This window comes from Thermobia domestica, chromosome 17 (assembly GCF_964235325.1).
Source record: "Thermobia domestica chromosome 17, izTheDome1.hap1.1, whole genome shotgun sequence".
NCBI lineage: Eukaryota > Metazoa > Arthropoda > Insecta > Zygentoma > Lepismatidae > Thermobia > Thermobia domestica.
Window position 1 is genome coordinate 102,226,724 of NC_137470.1, and position 19,235 is coordinate 102,245,958.

The following is a 19,235-nucleotide window of genomic DNA, read 5'->3' on the forward strand; positions in this document are numbered from 1 at the left end:
GATCATTGGAAACCAGAGCTTGGACTATTATAGCAAGTCCTAGTGTTGAAGATGTGTTTTCCTTGTATGCAAAAACACATATTATTGGAATATTAACAAGAGAAAAAGTTTATGAAACATATTTGGAATTATTAAATGATACAGACTGTCACCCGGAATTACTTAACGTTTTATAAAGAAAAGACAGACGGAAATCGGACATGCTGGATTGAAAAAAACGTTTTCGAACAGTAGTAGTGTTTCATGTTTGTTATGTAGTGCTGAAAATGTTAATGTGAATTTCGTATAAAAGCAATAAAAGTATACTCACGTAATAATAATCCAATTGAATGCGTGGAATGCAAATCGAATATTCATCATGATTGTACTCATCTTCATAATACTGAAAAATTTGACGAAGTACTTATTTCTTGATAAAATTCATTCTGAACTTTTTGAAGTTTTTGAACAAGAACATAGTGAAATCTCATTTATATGCTATGTGCGTAAAACTTGTGATATTTTAAAAAACACAGAATTTGTTTGACAAATTATACCATTCTTCATTCTGCGTAAAATGAAACTTCACGATGCGTAAATCAATATATTATCGATATTCAAGCTTTGAAATGTCTGATAACGAATTTCTTATTCGTGAATTTTGTCTAAGTGCATGCGATGATACAGTAAATTTCCATTGCTTGGTAAAATGTCCAATGGAATATAATTTATTGTCATTAGGTTGCCAAAAACAAATTGATTTGTTAAGATTAAATTTACACAGTTTGAAGTGGGATACCAAAACTTTATACACTGTATCATGCATACGCAACCTTGTACATCAATTTTCTGCAAACAGCACAATCTTTTACTGTAAAGATTTAGAGAAATCTCTGGATTAGGAGAATATTTGCATTAGATAATATTACTGATTTAGAAACAAAGCATTGCCCTTCATTAAATGAGTTGTGTGGAAACATTTAATAAATGTTCTTTTCACACAAATATTATAAAGAAATCAGGATGTACATATCATAACGCAAACAGTTGAATTATTAGTGGAAATATGAAAGATTAACAACATTAACTAATACATTATCAAGTTTATAATGAGGAATTGTAAATAAAATGCAGGGATGTAATTTAAAAAGTATTGTAAAATTTAAAAAACTGTAGTTAAAAATTATATATATAAAAATAAAAAATGTAAACATATATAATAAAAATAATAAATATTTTGTTTCCTTTTTAATAATTTGTTTACATGTTTATAAACGATATCATTATTCTCTTTTTTTGAATTTTCTCCTGCTAAACATTTTTAAACACTATTCAAATGATTGAGTGCGAACAATATGATGCAAAAAGAATAAAACAAAATATCCGCACAACACAGAATCATCGTCCTGATATTGTTGATTATTTGTAAAATATATTTTAGTATTTTTTGATATTTTTTTTAATTTCCTTGGCAATGTCCATAGCAAGATTATCAATATAGTAGCCTTGTTTTTTCTCATCGATGTACACTGCAAACCAGTACGAACCATTTGAATCGGATATATCAAGATTAATCACAAGTGCAGCAGGTGGTTTTACAATTACAGGAAGTTTGTCAATGGGGTAAATCCCAGTAACAGTTGCACCAGTCACTTGACCAACTAGTAACACTTTTAACAATTCGTCACTATACATGCTGAAGATTATTTTTTCTTATTTATAGTAGGTTTTCATTTTTTAAGTTTACTTGTATAGTATCAAAATATTTCTTTTCAACTTTAACACTTTAACATAATGTGTGAAACAAAATATTTTACATGACCGCGATGTACATTATATACACTAAGTTTTCGAACTATGGGGCCTATATTTTGTTGATGGTTTACAATATCAACACATACATTAATTGCATTGGGAATATTATGAATTAAATTACATGGTAATTTTCCATATGTTAATGTTAAATCAACATTTCTACCTTTCGTGTATACAACATTTTTTAATATCAAGTGTATTCTCATTAATGAATCCTAAACTATGTTGTAATCCGGATGTTATAAGAATCACACACTTTCTTCTAATTTTAAAGAACATTTAATAACAATTTGATTTTTATTTTCTAAATATTGTAATACACGAACATTTTCAGGACTGAACTAAAGAAAAGATTCAATAGATGAATAATATCCTGGTGTTATTGGAACATGATGACGTTCAAGTATATCATCAATAACAGTAGTACGAGTAATTATAGTTTCTTTATTTTCACCAACATTATAAAAAAATTCACGGAGTACTAATTTGTGTTAACTCAACACCCCATTCCCCATCACTTAAATTAATAGATTGTGCTAATTTAACTCGAAATAAAGTGTAGCATTACTATCTATAAGTTTACTACTTGCATTTGAAGGAAGAGTAACGCAAAAGTCGTGTGTAAAGTTTGAATTCATCTAGTAGACTGAATAGAATCTGACCTAATCCACGAATTCATATTTGGCGGATACACCAACCATTTAACATACATCCAGCCATTTTTACGTTTTAATACTCTTTCAATTCGATAAATTTCCTTTGAATTTGTAGTTACTTTCTGTAATTTTCTTCATAAAATATGCTTTTAATTTCTTAGCCATTCCAATCTTTTCATTTGTTAATTACTGAATTTGATTTAATACTTTTATTTACAATAAATATTTCTTGTGACCATTTAGGTAAATATCCTTTTTCTAATATATGATTATACTTACTAACATTGACATAATCACCAGGACTAAAATTACAAATTATATTCTTTTTATTTACTGTATTTTCGTATAATGTTTCCCCACACTTGATCGACATTGGAATCATTTACTTGTGAAGGTGCGATTTTAACACTTGAATAACATGAATGATTATAATTATTTACAATTTGATACAAGACACTAATATATCGATAAGTATTCTTTAAAAAATTGTTTTACATGACGATTATAAAATTCATCGCCTAAATCTGTACGTTAAACATGGGAACTTGATTTTTTAAAATTTTTGTTCTTGCTTTTGCCATTTCAAGACCTTCTTTGTTTCTAACTGAACACAATACAAATAACGTGAAAAAATATTAATACAACATAATATATATTTATAATTATTATTATACTTTGCAATATTTTGCATATCTGCTAAATCCATTTGTAATGATTCATTTGGTGCACCAACTTTTTACGTTCAAGAGCTTTACGAGCTGTTGCATGTAATGTATAAATTCTTGAGAAGCTAACCATTTTTAATTTTCTTTTTAGACAACTTTGTTTTACGATGTAATTTTTGTATACTTGATAAAGAATCAGGATTTGAAAAATCATAATATATTTTTGATAATTTTGTCATTTTTACATACTATATTCTTTCCGATGTTTAAATAAAATAGATACTGCTGCAGGACTAGATAATTTTCTTATTTTTTGACTACGTTGTCTTTTTGCTACAACTAATATTCACTTTTGATGCTGAAAATTCTTTAGGGACAGTAAGATCTAATAAAATTTTAAATTTATGTATACCTATAAGATTCTTTGAATATCGTATTGAACGGTTATCATTTACTAAATCTATAATATTTGAATCGGGTATTGTTTTTCCTTGGATACGTATTATATCAGACTTATCCCACAGAATTTTATCAGAATTTGTCAACTGTTTTAGTAGTAGATCTGTTTTCCTATGTATGTTTTCGGTACTGATTGTAAAATGTCTGTTACAAATGGTAAAATAAAAGTATTGTTATCACGTTTGAAAGTTGATGATTTCTCTTTTTCTTCTTCTTCCTTCTGAATAACAGGTAACGTAATAGGTTTATGTGAAAATAAAGTACACTGTAAATAACGATGCAAAGCCTGTTGATATAATTAGCACTTTCGTTGTACACTAAGATCATGACGTTTTAATATATTATTCATTTCTTCATCTAAACGTAACTGATGTAAATCTATAGATTTTAGATTGGATGGAATTTCATGTACAGCATTTTCAGGAACTAAAATAGTTTTACGTAATTCTGACATTGTTATCAACTAAAAATGCTACTTCCTACTCTGCAGGAAATGGTCCCAAAATTAATAGTAGAAGCGCACCACCTTTTTGTGCTAACACCTTCTTTTTCTTCTTTAATGCTGTACGTTGTTGAGGTAAAGCACGTAAGATCTTTTTATGTCTACATAATCGTTGCTTCTGACGCGGATTTAAAGGGATGTTTCCTTTTAGTGTTTTTAGCAACTTGAGAAATTGTTCTTATTAAATCCCTTTTTGCGTTTTGTATTCTTCCATTTGCAGAGAGCACAGAGCGAGTTGTAGTGTTGTTTCACCTTCAACGTCTTGACTCAGACTAAACAAAAATTTGTGTATGCATGTCTTTTACGTTAGATTACACATGCATCATTTCATTAGGAAAAATATTTGTACGTATTCGAAGTGCATCGTTTGTTTTCTGGGTTAATTCAAATAAATAAGTTTGAGGCTCACTTGTTACCTCGAACATTTTCACGATTTCCTTACTATATCGAGTCATTATTTGCCTTGGTAAATATTGTATTTGTAATTAATCACGAGGATTTTTAAATACTATAATATAATGTGCATTTAAACTAATATCACGTGCATGTTTTCCTTTAGGAATTAATTTTGAATAATAAATACTAGTCAACTTTTTATGATGTGCATACTTTGTAAATAAACAAGCAACATCTCCACTGGCTTCTGACAATAAATCATTAAGTATTAATAATGAATTCTCCTTTATTTCAAAATTATTCATGTCGGGTATCCCCTCCACAAAACATATTTCTGAATGTGCATCTAATTTTGGTATTACTGCTCCATAACACCAAACAATATCATTAAATTTTCTTTTGGCTTTTCTTTGTAGGTTTTCTCGGGGTTCTACCATTTCCTCCCGATTTGTTTTACCTATCATTTATTGATTTTCTCAAGCAGTGTAAAATACCCCATCATCTTTTTTACAAACTTACTACAACTGAACAATGCAGGGTTCTACCATAAGTTGACTTTGGCCAAGGATTTTCCCAAGGTCCTCCCCACTTTTAATTCCACTTTTTCAAAGATAGTTTATTCCCCTTTTCTTTCCTCTTATTCTCAACTAATCCTATTATTATTATTATTATTATTATTATTATTATTATTATTATTATTATTTCGAAACAAATTTCTCTTAACAATGTTTATAATATAAACAATAACTGTGTCCGTGTTTTCCCGTTTCTCCCGTTTCCTTCCGCATTCCCACCCCACCAGTTTTCAACAGTCTAAACTAAATTTTGATTCTTTTTCATACATAAAAACAACACAGTAAATTATAAAGCATAAAAAAGAAAGAAAAGAACTTACATATGTCTTCCAAGACGCTGATAAACAAAGTTGGAAAAATAAACGCTTAAAATCACCAGACACAGAAACTGTATACACACTTAATATCAGAGTGTATAAGGATGAAGTATATGGGTCAGTGGTATTTTATATACACTTTATTACAGACATTGGAAGGGCATCAAACTTTTAACGACAATTGGGACATTGCATTTTTAGATCTTGTCTGCAAATATTTGAAGATGTAATCTACATAATTGCAAACCTGTATTTCGTATTTCAATAGTGATATATATCAGGGCTTTCTGTATAGTCATTAAATTGTATTCTAATTCTTTGGTTTCCATCTGGCATTGCTTAAAAATTTTCTCTGCATAAACAATTTCAACTATTACAAAATGAGTCTCTGGTTAGTAGAGGTAGGACCAACAAGTAGTTTAACCAATCAGAGAGCGAGTTGATTCATTGGCGTTAGGAGAAGGTTATTTGACAATAGGTCTATTGTTTACAGGAATGTTATTTAACCTTAACGATATTTGTATACAATAGATGTTTTATTTTTATAATATTTTATTGATTGTTTATATTATTTTCTATTGTGACAGAAAAGTAGTTTGACCTTGATTAGTCACGTACGCAGAGGTTTGTTTTGGAATTTCTAAGAAAAGCTTATGTTTGTTTGGGGGAGAGGAAGAACACAGGTGTGCGTTAAATTTGTTTATTGTGACAGAGAAGTAGTTCGACCTTGAATAGTCACGTACGCAGAGGTTTGTTTTGGAATTCTAAGAAAAGCTTATATTGTTTTGGGGGAGAGGTAGAACACAGGTGTGCGTTTAAATTTTTCTATTGTATTCAGGAATATCGTTTGACCTTGATTAGTCACGTAGGCATAATGAAGAATGTTTGGAGATTTCTGGAAAAGTGATTAAAAGGTAAATGACCGTGTATTTCATAGAATTTTTATTAATTCCAAGAATTTTACCTAATTCCAAGAATTTTATGTAATTCCAAGAATTTTATACGAAGATTACCGAAGATTGCCGAAGTTTTCCGAACGATGTTAAAATTTCCAGAACTTTCTTGAACTTTTACGAAGATACACTAACGATTTAGTTTGGGCGTTATAAAAATTATTTAGTTTGGTGTTTGAATAGCATTAGTTAACATAAAAAGTAAAATAACTATGGAAGTTTAATACAGTTACGTGAAATTGTTTTTGAGTGTTTGAAAATTAATTTAAAAATTTATAAGATGATATTATCATATATGGATGATACTGAAATATTTTCGGAGAAGGACATAAGATGTAAGTGTAGTGTAAATAAAGTAGACACGAACTGTATAAAGAAAGCAATACATGAGTGGAAAACAAAAGATATTTTGCTATGTGCTGCTTGTAGTTATGGATATTTTAATGAAATGGAACATGAATGTTTATTTTTAGATGAAAACGTTATGAAATCACGAGTAAAGGATATTATGGAAAACATAGATGTGGAAGAAAATATATTTTATACGTATGCGAAATCACATCTTATCGGTTTGCTAACAAGAGAATCGTTTTATAACGCATACTTTAAATTATTGAAAAGTGAAGTGTTTTTAAGTGATCTTGTGGATATTCTTCTTGATAAAGATAAAAGTAAAAGTGCTGAATAAAAACGAATATTTTATGCACATAAGTAAAATTTTGGTGTTTTTGAAAAAACGCGTTTAAACATTTAACGTTTGCAAATATTTCATAAAAGAAGAAGAAGAAACTTTAAATTACTAGTAACTATATTTGTATTACGGAAGAAATTAATTTTGTGTGTGTGTGTGTGTGTGTGTGTGTGTGTGTGTGTGTGTGTGGTGTGAAGTTTATACGAAACAATTTTTACAACACTTGATGTCAGGCAATGTTATTATCAAATATTTTAAGAAGAAATGTTGGAAACTAATACATGTTTAATACTTATCTTTATATTTATTTTCTTATATTATTTGATACACAGTTTTATTTCATATATTTGTATTATATTAATTTTTCATTTTAGTTTAATTTATCTTAAGAAAACATTTAAAGAATAAAATTATTTGGAATTAAATATTGTTGCAGACAAGAACATATTTGAAGAAATGTATAATTAAAAACTTTGCGAGTGTTATATTAAATAACACGAAAGAATAAATAATTAATATTTCAAAACATTTTAATACGCTCACACAAAGTGTTTGAATTATTTTATTAACTATTTTTAAAACGTTTACTCATTTTTTTTATATATGTTTGAACTTTTAGTATGCTCACACGAAGTATTCGAGTAATTTATTACGAGAGGTTAAATAAATAAGGAGTTTTCACTGAAATCAATACATCAAAATACAAGTTGCAAAAGCAAATACTTTATTTACAGGTTCACAGAATAGCTGTTCTACCGAGTATGCTTTGACATACGAATCAACTAAAGTTAATAACACAAAAGGATAAATATTTAATATTTCGAAACATTTTTCCAAGACTATTGTTCGTAAAGCTTCTACAAGAAGCATATCAATTAAAATTGCACAGGAAACGATCTAACTAAAGTTATATAGGAAAGGAAACATGGAAAAATTACATTAAGATTTATGAGTTTTATGTAGTTAAAAATTATTTTGTGTAGAGTTTATATAAGTTAGTAACACTGTTTTACAACTTAAGATTTTTTCCGCTAGAGTGCATTAGTTGTAAAGAAAGAACAAACGATTTTGATACTTTGTTTTAGTCGTCGAGAATATTTTCTTGTTAGAACACGTACTTTTTTTGTGGTGTTAAGAACCGTGTTTTGTGCAAGAATGAATTGTGCGTGTGATAAATCAAGTATTGATATTAATTGTATTAAATTAGCAATAATTAAATGGGTACCGAACAAAGTGTTACTTTGTGGAGCATGTTATTATAATTATTTATTCAAAAATGACATTAGACATATGTGTATGTTGAAAAGCAAAGAAGTGTTGGACTTGGAAGCTTGTAGTATTTTATTAAAAGAAGATACGTGCAAAGAAATTATGAAAATCTATATGGATTTACACAATATCCATAGTAAGAAAGACCATATTCTTACACAATGCATTTTTAATAATCTTTATGAAAGCATTTTATTTCATGTGATAATGTCTGATTCCGATTTTCCAAGACTTACACTTTTACATAAAGATGTTTTACACGGAGTGTACAAGAATACATCTAAATAATTGGAACGTCGTAGGACGCATGCGCAATCGTTAAAAGTTTGTACGCATGCGCATTCGTTAAAAGTTTGTGCGCATGTGCAGAGTTGTGATTGTGTACATAGGAACATTACTTAAGTTAACAGTATTCGTGAAGATGTGTAGTAAGCGAGTATCTGTTTCTGAGTATATCTCTCCAAGAGAGAGACAGATTGAGTGTGAAAAGCATCAGAAAATTATTTATCAACAGCCATGGGATCCTGATATTCCTGAAGAAGAACAAGATAAAGTGAAAATACTATATCCTACGCAGGAAATAGAAGAATCGTTTAGAAGATTTTATCGATATGATGATGAAATCCATTTTGAAAAAGTGTTCCCTAATACACATATTGAAATTGAAGAATTAGACAATGTAAATTGTAAGTGCAATCGATTTAAAATAAGTGATTTGTGTGTGAAAGAACTTTTTCAGAATTATCAGCTGAGTGAACCATTACTGTGCTTTCCTTGTTCAATAAGAATACCAGACGAAAAACTACATAAATGTTTGTTAATATTTAATAATACTTTGAAAGAAACTGTGTGGGAATTTTTAATTCAGAAGAAAAATCGTGACATAGTGTTTGAACTTTACATACAGAAACACTTTAGTTCTTCGGATAAGAATTATAGACAAAACAAAACTGTTTTAAATAGATTTAATTTAGCATATGAATCAGTTACGTTTTCAGATTCATATATTTGTGATTTAGTTGAACTGTTTTTAAAGAAAGACAGAGATGTGTTTGCAAAACAAATTATGTACGTATGAATGTACTTTTCTTTCTGTGAATGAACTGTGTGTGCTGGAATGTATATCAAGATGGAAACCGGAATATAAACTTCTGTGCGACGGATGCTATCAAAACAGCCGTATTATAGATGAACATGAATGCATTGTTTTAGACCGTGAAATGTTGTGTTATAATGCATGGCGTGTTATGGTGCAATCAGATACGCTTGATGAACTGTACGAACTCTTTTCATCGTATCATGAGACTGAAATTGACGATTGGACATTTGATTATGCTTTATTTAATATTTTATTAAAGAAAAACTACATCAATTTAATTTTAGAATTTCTCTTGAAAAAAGATTTCACTTATAATTTTTAATTCATTTCTTTGTTTGTGATAGTGAAATAACTAAATGAAGTGAAAGTTATATATTGAAAATATATATTACAATTTTTATTATCAATAACATTTACTTGAATTCAAAATTAAAATAACTTATTTTATTTACTATTCATAATATATATGATGCTTTAATACATTTTTATTTGATCATACATACATATCTTTATTACATTTTTTTTATTTGATATATATGTAATCACTTTATCTTATATGGAAAAAAAATAAATATTATATGAATAAAAATATTTTAGCGTTGTTGATTTCTTTAAAATCATTTAGTTTATAATTTTTATATTCAGATACGCTTATTAAATAATTTTATATTCAGATACGTTTACTATGTAATTTTGTATTCAGATACATTTAATTTGTACTCTCGTCCCCAGCCACATTTGGTTTGTAATCTCGTACCCAGACACATTCAATTTGTAATCTCGCACCCAGGTGCATTTAGTTTGTAATCTTGTACCCAGACACATTCAATTTGTAATCTCGCACCCAGGTGCATTCAGTTTGTACTCTCGTACCCAGACGCAATCAATTTGTAATTTCGTACGCAATTGCATTAAGAAAAATTTTGTATCCATACGCGTTAGAATCTCGTGTTTATCACATGTTGAATTAATAATTATTATAATTTATAACTTAAACGATAATCAAATATTAATTTCATAAAATAAATGTTTTTTCAAGCGTATAACTAACAACAACAACATGTATAACAGAAACAATTTATTAAGAAGTTTACAACGTAGCGGTTCTAACGAGTATGGTTTGCCATACGAATCAATAAATAATTAGTATTTTGATCATCTTTAGTATGCTCACACGAAGTGTTCGAATCATTTCAACAACGAGTATGCTTTGGCATACGAATCAACTAAAGTTCATAATACGAATCAATAAATAATTAGTATTTTGATCATCTTTAGTATGCTCACACGAAGTGTTCGAGTTATTTATTACGAGAGGTTAAATAAATAATGAGATTTCGTAGAAAACAATTCATTAAAAGATACGAAAGAAAAAATAATATTCTTCCAACAGTGTTGTTCCTACAAAAAGCATAACTATTAAAATTACGTAGCATACACTAAGAACAGAAAAAAAATAAATAAAATAAAATCAACTTAGTTATTTAGTTAATTAATTAAAATATAAAGAGAATGGAAAATAATTAGTAGCAAACAGAGACAACAAAAGAAAAGAAAGAAAATAAAATCAGGTTAGTTATCTAGTTAGTTAGTTAAAATATAAAGAGCATAAAAAGAATTAGTAGCAAACAGAGACAACAAAAGAAAAGAAAACATTTTAACAACTATTTTTGAAACGTTTACTCATTTTTATATATGTTTGAACTTTTAGTACGCTCACACGAAGTGTTCGAGTTATTTATTACGAGAGTTTAAATAAATAAGGAGTTTTCGTAAAAATCGATTCATTAAAAGATACGAAAGAAAAATAATTAATATTTTCCCAACAGTATTGTTCCTACAAGGAGCGTAACAATTAAAATTACATGGCAAACACAAACAAGAGAACAAAAATATAAGCAACGATATACCTACTGACTGAAAAATATTACTTAAAGAAAAAAAGTATTGCTTAATATAAGAAAGTTCGCTTTGAAAGAAATGTTACATTAAGAAATATTCAAAAGGATTATTACAGGTATTATAATTTTAGCGGGGAAATTTTCAGTTTTGTTTATCGGCAACTGACAACATTACTTACCGTTTTCATTTATTGCGACTTTTCCCTAAAATATTTGCAATAATGAGAAAAAAGAAGTCATATTTTATGATTTGATATGCATCATAAGGTAGATATTAATTTGTATAGTATAAATAACACGCATATTTTCATCTTATTTATTTATGTATTGTATAGTTTATGATATATAACGGAAAGGAAATAAAAATATGTTTGACGTGATGTTTACTATCCAACATATACGCATAGCAATATGCATATTTACTATACTTAAATATAAAATATAAAAGGTACAAATATATGTATGACGCAAGAAATGAACCGATACAAACTGCTAGGGTGTATATGTACAATGATGTACTAATACTTTATTATACTCACAGAACTCCTATACTTTATTAGATACTAATATATATCGTTCATACCAATACTAAATGATATCTTGTATGTATGCTTTACGTGATATGCTTTATTAGGTACGGTGAATAAAAAATCGGTTTAAAAAAATGTGTGAATATGAAATGGTTGACTTCATATATACCTACCAATTCTATTTGCTAAACATAAATAAAATCAAAGTAAACTATATGGTAGACATTAGGCATACCACTCACTGCATGTCAATGCATGTATTATGTAGGGAACCCGATGTTTTTATTTTTAACATTATAAGAAGTGTATATTGTGAATGCTATTTTTTCTTATACAATTTTATAGTAAGTATAACATATTAGGCATTTTTTGTTAACACCCATTGCTTTACTATTCAGTATGTATGTATATACAATACTCTATCACTTAGAATTCCTTCACATTTGACATTTGTTAGATTTACTATGCATTAATCAACATTTATGTTTCCATTCACAGAGCCTGGCATTAAGAGAAGATAGTCTTTAATATACAGTATGTAATTGATAATGATAATGTATCATTTATGTAGAAAAGTTGGCAATACTAATTATTATTTGTTTGCCAATCACATGCATAGCACTAGTGTGACATGGCATTGCACAGTTATGGGAAATTTGCGCGCGTTGTTATATGCGGATGCCGCACGCGGGGCCGGACGAGTACGGTTTTACGTTTATATTTGCGTCGGGCACACGCGGCGCCGGTGAGTACGGTTTTACGTTTATATTTGCGCCGGCTGCATGCGGCGCCGGTGAGTGCGGTTTCACGATTATACCCACGCCGGGCGCGCGCGGGACCTCTCAGTACAGTTTTACGTTTATATCCGTGCCAGAAATATACATGCATGTGCGGAAAAATGGATTTATATTATTAGGTGGTTGTTAAGTAATAAATTGCAATATTTACTTGTTATACGCACATCTATATATCTAACTCCTGTAATCCGTATATGTTTACACTGATGTTTTCAATTTTACTTACAAACATTAGAATATGTAATGTGAAAAATATTACTGTATGATTCCCCTTATTGTCTTATAATTCCATTGATATGACAACATTTTGTACCAACTCTACTCACTTGATCTATTTTTTAAGTATGACCACATTTGAACATAATACTACTCACTTGACTCATTTTTAATTTTGAAATTAATATTTTTAATTCATATTAGTGACTTCATTGTAAATATAGGAATTAACACGTTCATTGAAATATGTTTATTTTTTACTAGTTATATTCTTATAAAATATAACCCTATATTCTTTAAGTATTATGTTATATACATTTACTTTTGCTTGTTTATACTGAAAAGAAAATGTCAACTTTGCTCGTACTATATATGTTTATCACTTTGTTTCAATAATTACTATTGTGATGCCAAAATGTCTTGAGCCGTGGCAAAAAAATGTAGACTAACGCTCACACCCTTACACACCTACGCGTTGAGCGAATAAGGGTTTAGCTGTTGCTAAGCGAAAGAAAGCGAGTGGAATTCCTTTAACCAATAGCAGCGCTTGGAACGGAAGACTATTTTTAGACTATCTATAGACCATTTTTGCTCTCAAAGCTTTATAATAAAGGTTCAGATTCCTATTGATGTAATATACTATTAGTATGTTTTATCTCACTCATATTAATTAATTGATTAACTATGGAATAGAAAAAATAGAAGAAGTTACGCATGGCGTAAGTCTGGACATGTCGTGAAATTTTATCTTGTGTGTAGAGAAGATATTTAATATAAAATATTCACATATTAAGTTGGTATTCTTTTCTGAAATAAATTTGTGATCATTTTTGCACTGCACGTACAGTACAAATGATTCTTACACGGTTCCCGAAACAAATTCCTCTGCTAATGTAGCTCTCTCTCTCTCTCTCTCTCTCTCTCTCTCTCTCTCTCTCTCTCTTTCTCTTTCTTTCTCTGTATTTTATGTGGTATCTGCAAGCTTGAATATCTGTAGTTTGTTTGTTGAACTCCTTTCTGCTTGTCCCTTTCTTTTTTCACGTATCCTCTGTATGTGTTTTTAATCTATCTATGTATTTATGATGTATCTGCTTGTTTTGAGTATCTGTACCTTGTTTTTAATCTATCTATGTATTTTATGCCGTATCTGCATGTTTTTCGAGTATCTGTAGCTTGTTTTTAATCTATCTATGTATTTTAGGACGTATTTGCTTGCATTTGAATATCTGTAGCTTGTTTTTATTCTATCTATGTATTTTATGCCGTATCTGCACGTTTTTCGAGTATTTGTAGCTTGTTTTTTGTTCTATCTATGTATTTTATCACGTATCTGCATGTTTTTTTGAGTATCTGTAGCTTGTTTGTTGACATCCTTTCTGATTGTTTTTAAGTATCTACACGTTCCTCTCTTTATCTCTCTCTTTCTCTCTTTTGCACGTATCGTCTGTATGTGTTTTTCTCTATCTATGTATTTTATGGAGTATCTGTAGCTTGTTTTTACTTTATCTATGTATTTTATGGAGTATCTACATGTTTTTTTGAGTATCTGTAGCTTGTTTTTGTTCTATCTATGTATTTTATGGAGTATCTGCATGTTTTTGAGTATCTGTAGCTTGTTTTTACTCTCTCTACGTATTTTATGCCGTATCTGCATGTTTTGAGTATCTGTATCTTGTTTTACTCTATGTATTTTATGGTGTATCTGCATGTTTTTCGAGTATCTGTAGCTTGTTTTTTTACTCTCTCTATGAATTTTACTGACTATCTACAAGATTGAGTATCTGTACCTTGGTTTTACTCTATCTATGAATTTTACTGACTATCTACAAGTTTGAGTATCTGTAGCTTGTTTTTTACTCTCTCTATGAATTTTATGGAGTATCTGTAGCTTGTTTTTACTTTATCTATGTATTTTATGGAGTATCTACATGTTTTTTTTGAGTATCTGTAGCTTGTTTTTACTCTCTCTTTATGTATTTTATGGAGTATCTGCAAGTTTGAGTATCTGTAGCTTGTTTTTACTCTCTTTATGAATTTTACTGACTATCTACAAGATTGAGTATCTGTAACTTGTTTTTACTCTATCTATGAATTTTACTGACTATCTACAAGTTTGAATATCTGTAGCTTGTTTTTTACTCTCTCTATGAATTTTACTGACTATCTACAAGATTGAGTATCTGTACCTTGGTTTTACTCTATCTATGAATTTTACTGACTATCTACAAGTTTGAGTATCTGTAGCTTGGTTTTACTCTATCTATGAATTTTATGACGTATCTGTTTGTATTTGAGTATCTGTAGCTTGTTTTTTACTCTCTCTATGAATTTTACTGACTATCTACAAGTTTGAGTATCTGTAGCTTGTTTTTACTCTATCTATGTATTTTTTACTGAGTATCTGCAAGCTTGAGTATCTCTGATTAAAAACTAAGAAAGTACTTTTAGTCTTACTGTAGAATGCAAATATCGTAAACTTGCTAAGCGTAATCGTAATTTTGAATAGCCATGACGTTTGCCTTCTCTTTTGTATAACATAAGTTTATATCCAAGGAAGATCCCCTAAGAAATTTTACGGTAAACTATACATGTTCCTTAGATTTTGAACTGATTACGGCTTTGCTGTAATACCAAAGACTTTATTTCTCACTACAATTGATAAATATAACGTAAATAAATACATTCTATAACACAATATATCACATAGATTTTAACTATGCGGTATGAAATCTGGAACATATCAATTATTCTATACTAATTCATATTTTAGCAGCGATATCTATTTTAATTGCTTTCACATCTACTGGCTAAGTCTTTCTTCAAAATCTATTTTCGGGTATAGGACATGAGTACCTAATTTCCCTATATTTCAGAACAATATACATGATTTTAAGCTTAACATTCTTCACCAAGAGATTTTGAAGTGAATAATAAGTCAAGTTTCATGTTTTTAGATTGCATCTACTTCTTTTGGTCTTTTCATTAGATTGATTTAGGACTATACTGTTTCCTTATGGTACATGTGTTCTTTTCACCATGCAGACTTCAGTGATAGTCTGTTTTCTTATGGAGAATGCCTCATTTAATCTCCTTCATGAAAAATTAGTGGTAGAATGCTTACTTATGATACATGATGACTCAGTGATACAGTACTTCCTTGCACTAATTGAGGTCCCTGATTGAATTTTGAATGTACTGATTTAGTAATAAACTGATTCCTTATATTACTTGATTCCTTATATTACATGATTCCTTATATAACTTGAGACTGCATCATTAATCTTCAACGTGTTCATTTTTAATACCCATGATGGCTTAGTGGTACAGTGTTTCCTTATAATACTTGAGGTCTTTTCATTAAATTAAGTCAGTGATAGACTGATTTCTTATACTACAAGTTACCTTACTCATTTAATTTTCATAGCATTCACTCAGTGGAAATGTATTTTACTTCTATATGTTCATACTCATTATCTTTTAGCCCGAATAATACAACCCATTCACCCCAAAATTTATTGCATCAATCACAAAAGCTCTTGAATGATTCCTATCCATACTCAACTGGTTCTACTTTGTATGCCTATTTCAGCAAGATACATTTTCCCTAGGTCTTCCTAACGGTTGTTTTCCTCTTTTTATTATGACCCTAACAATGTCTGGTAAACGGAATGTATAAATAATAAGGTTTTTGGTATTTTATTCCTGAAGAATTGCTAAGCTACTTGGTATATTTCTTGAATTAATACTACAGTAATTCACGTAGTATATTCGTTAACGTTCATGCTTATGTTGCACCCCCGCTTACGGTTTTGCTCTGTCAAAATTTGTAAAAGTTTGAATGAAGTTTTCCAGGGTTTTTCTTTTTCATTTAATCATTTGAAGCAAAGGCCGGGATGGTACCTTACTTATAGTTTTCAGATTGTTTCCCGGATTGTGTGCTCCCTAAAGAACATTATCCTTCAAACCCATCAGTTTCAATACTCAAACTCATCAGTTTCAATCCTAACTAATACTTTTTATTCAAATTGTGTTTTATCTGTAATATACATTCTGTAATATATACTCTCTCAAGGTGTCAAATTTTCTCAACTTTTTTCGTTCTACAAGCACCATTAAAAGATTTTGTGTTGTTTCAGAAATCATCATTCTTCTTTACAGTCACATTTTAAATGACGTTAAAAGATGCATATTTTTACAAAGAATGTCATAATGTATGTAATTTAATCATTGATCATTCATTTGCTTTGGATTGATTGATTGAAAATAGTATTTTTCAAAAACCAACACATGATTCTCTATAAAATTTAATGAATCACAAGCTATAGCACTAATTCATTTCAATGGACTTCTCCATGATACTTTAACTAAAATTCTATACCAATCCAAAGAATATTTATTGCTCAAACATATGGAATAACCACCATATTTTTACTTAATTAATATAGAATGAGAAAAAATAATAGACTGACATGAAATATTCATGTAGTTGGACACAATGATTCGATTCCAGTTTGATGCAAGCAGTCCCAGTGGGAGGCACTCGGTCAAAAAAAGTGTACAATACTTTTAAGGCCACCCACCTTGAATGAATTTTTCTTGGATTTTCCTCATCCACACCAGTTAAATGCCTTGGTGATACCTAACTTATAAGTCCCAAACCACTTTTTTCCTCCCCGGATCCTTTATTCCTTCCTTCCCTTCACGGATTGTGTGCTCGTTGAACAACATTACCCCTCAAACGTGAAGTGGTAAATGGTCTTAGATGTTAAAAGACCAAAAATCTAAATTGTAATCTTAATCCTATTCGATTCCAATTTTCGCAAATCAATCTCAAAACGAAAGAATCACATAAGATTTTTCAATAATGTCACAAGTCTTACAGGACACCGTGTGATTTGTATATTTCAAGTTCAACTAAATATTTTTATTCTTCATTTCTAATAGCAATATAAATCTGAACGACCCTGCTAGAATTTTTGCTATGATATTATAAAAACAAAAATACATTGGAAAGCGCAGACAATTCATAGCAAAAGATAACCTTCAAATCTTATAGACATTCAGAATTCCTTCCTTCCTTCCTAACAGTATTTTATACTTAAAAGGCTATTCCCACCACTTTCGCTTTCTTCGAAAGAATCCCACCTCCCAAAACCAGACCCTCTTTTCTTAGAAAAACACCCAAACAGTAAAACTCCGCTCAAGGGGCGGTGAAGGCAGAGGAGGGAACGAGAAGTCACCGTATTCAACTAAAACTTGTTTTCTCAAGTGATTATGAGTGTGTGAAGTGATCTTCACCTTAAATTATAAATGGGGAAACGTTTCTGAATCTTTCCATGTTAGCAAATGTAAACAAAGAATATTTTTCAGTTAATTTACTTACCATCAATTTCAGGATTTGTTTTTTCCATTAAATTTCTAGTCATCTTAGCAGCTTCAATAACCGTACAAGTCCCATACGGTTACAATAAATATAATAATAATAATAATAATAATAATAATAATAATAATAATAATAATAATAATAATAATAATAATAATTATAATAATTGGCCAAGTAACTAGTGTATGTGCATTTGGTACACGTGGTTCTGGGTTCGATATCTGGCGAGAGAGCACAAAATTAATATTTCTGTCATTCAGTTTCCTTAATCAATAGTCTAGTTTAGCCTAAAGATCATAACTGTTAAATAAAATAATAATAATAATAATAATAATAATAATAATAATAATAATAATAATAATAATAATAATAATAATAATAAATCTTCTTCATATCCACATTTGACAACGATAATTTTGAGTTTGATTGTTTATGTGGTTCGGATATCAACTTATTCTGTAAATTCATGTCTCAAATAGGATTAAAATTCTTAAAAGAAAAAAAAAAAACAATTCAAATTGAGCTGATTGAAATCAGATAATAAGTTGCAGGTTCATGTCTCAAAAAGTCTTTTTTTGCTGAAAACAATATTTTAAAATAACTCACACATATTAAAATGGGAAAAGAACGAGTCACATTTTCTTGAAATAAAACCATCAAATTTTCAATATAATTAATTTTAAACTAGAAATCATTTTATTTTTACTATTTACAAATCTTGATTTCTATGTACACTTTTTTCACTTTTGGCTTTTCATTGTCTACAGTTTTTTATAATTTTCCCATCCGTCGTTCTAATGCTATAAATTTAAGAACAGCACCATATTGAATAGTATTATTTTCTTTATTTACGTATTTAGAAAAAATACGGAAAAGTTCTTGCGTATCACTTTTGGTTAGTTTGACATAATTGATTTGCTTCTGCGAGTTCTTGTTCTCCTCCTTCATTCTTTTTCTCCTTTCTTCTTCTTCTTCGTCCTCCTCTCTTTCCTTCCTTTTTCTGCTTTCTTCCATTTCTGATGTTTTTCTTTT

The 19,235-nt window shown here is 29.2% G+C and overlaps 1 protein-coding gene across 1 annotated transcript in view; it reads right to left on the minus strand.

Annotated features, from left to right (window-relative positions):
* The window catches only part of LOC145673925 (uncharacterized), a 1,349,238-nt gene that overhangs the window by 681,293 nt on the left and 648,710 nt on the right, over window positions 1-19,235 (minus strand). The window lies entirely within an intron of this gene.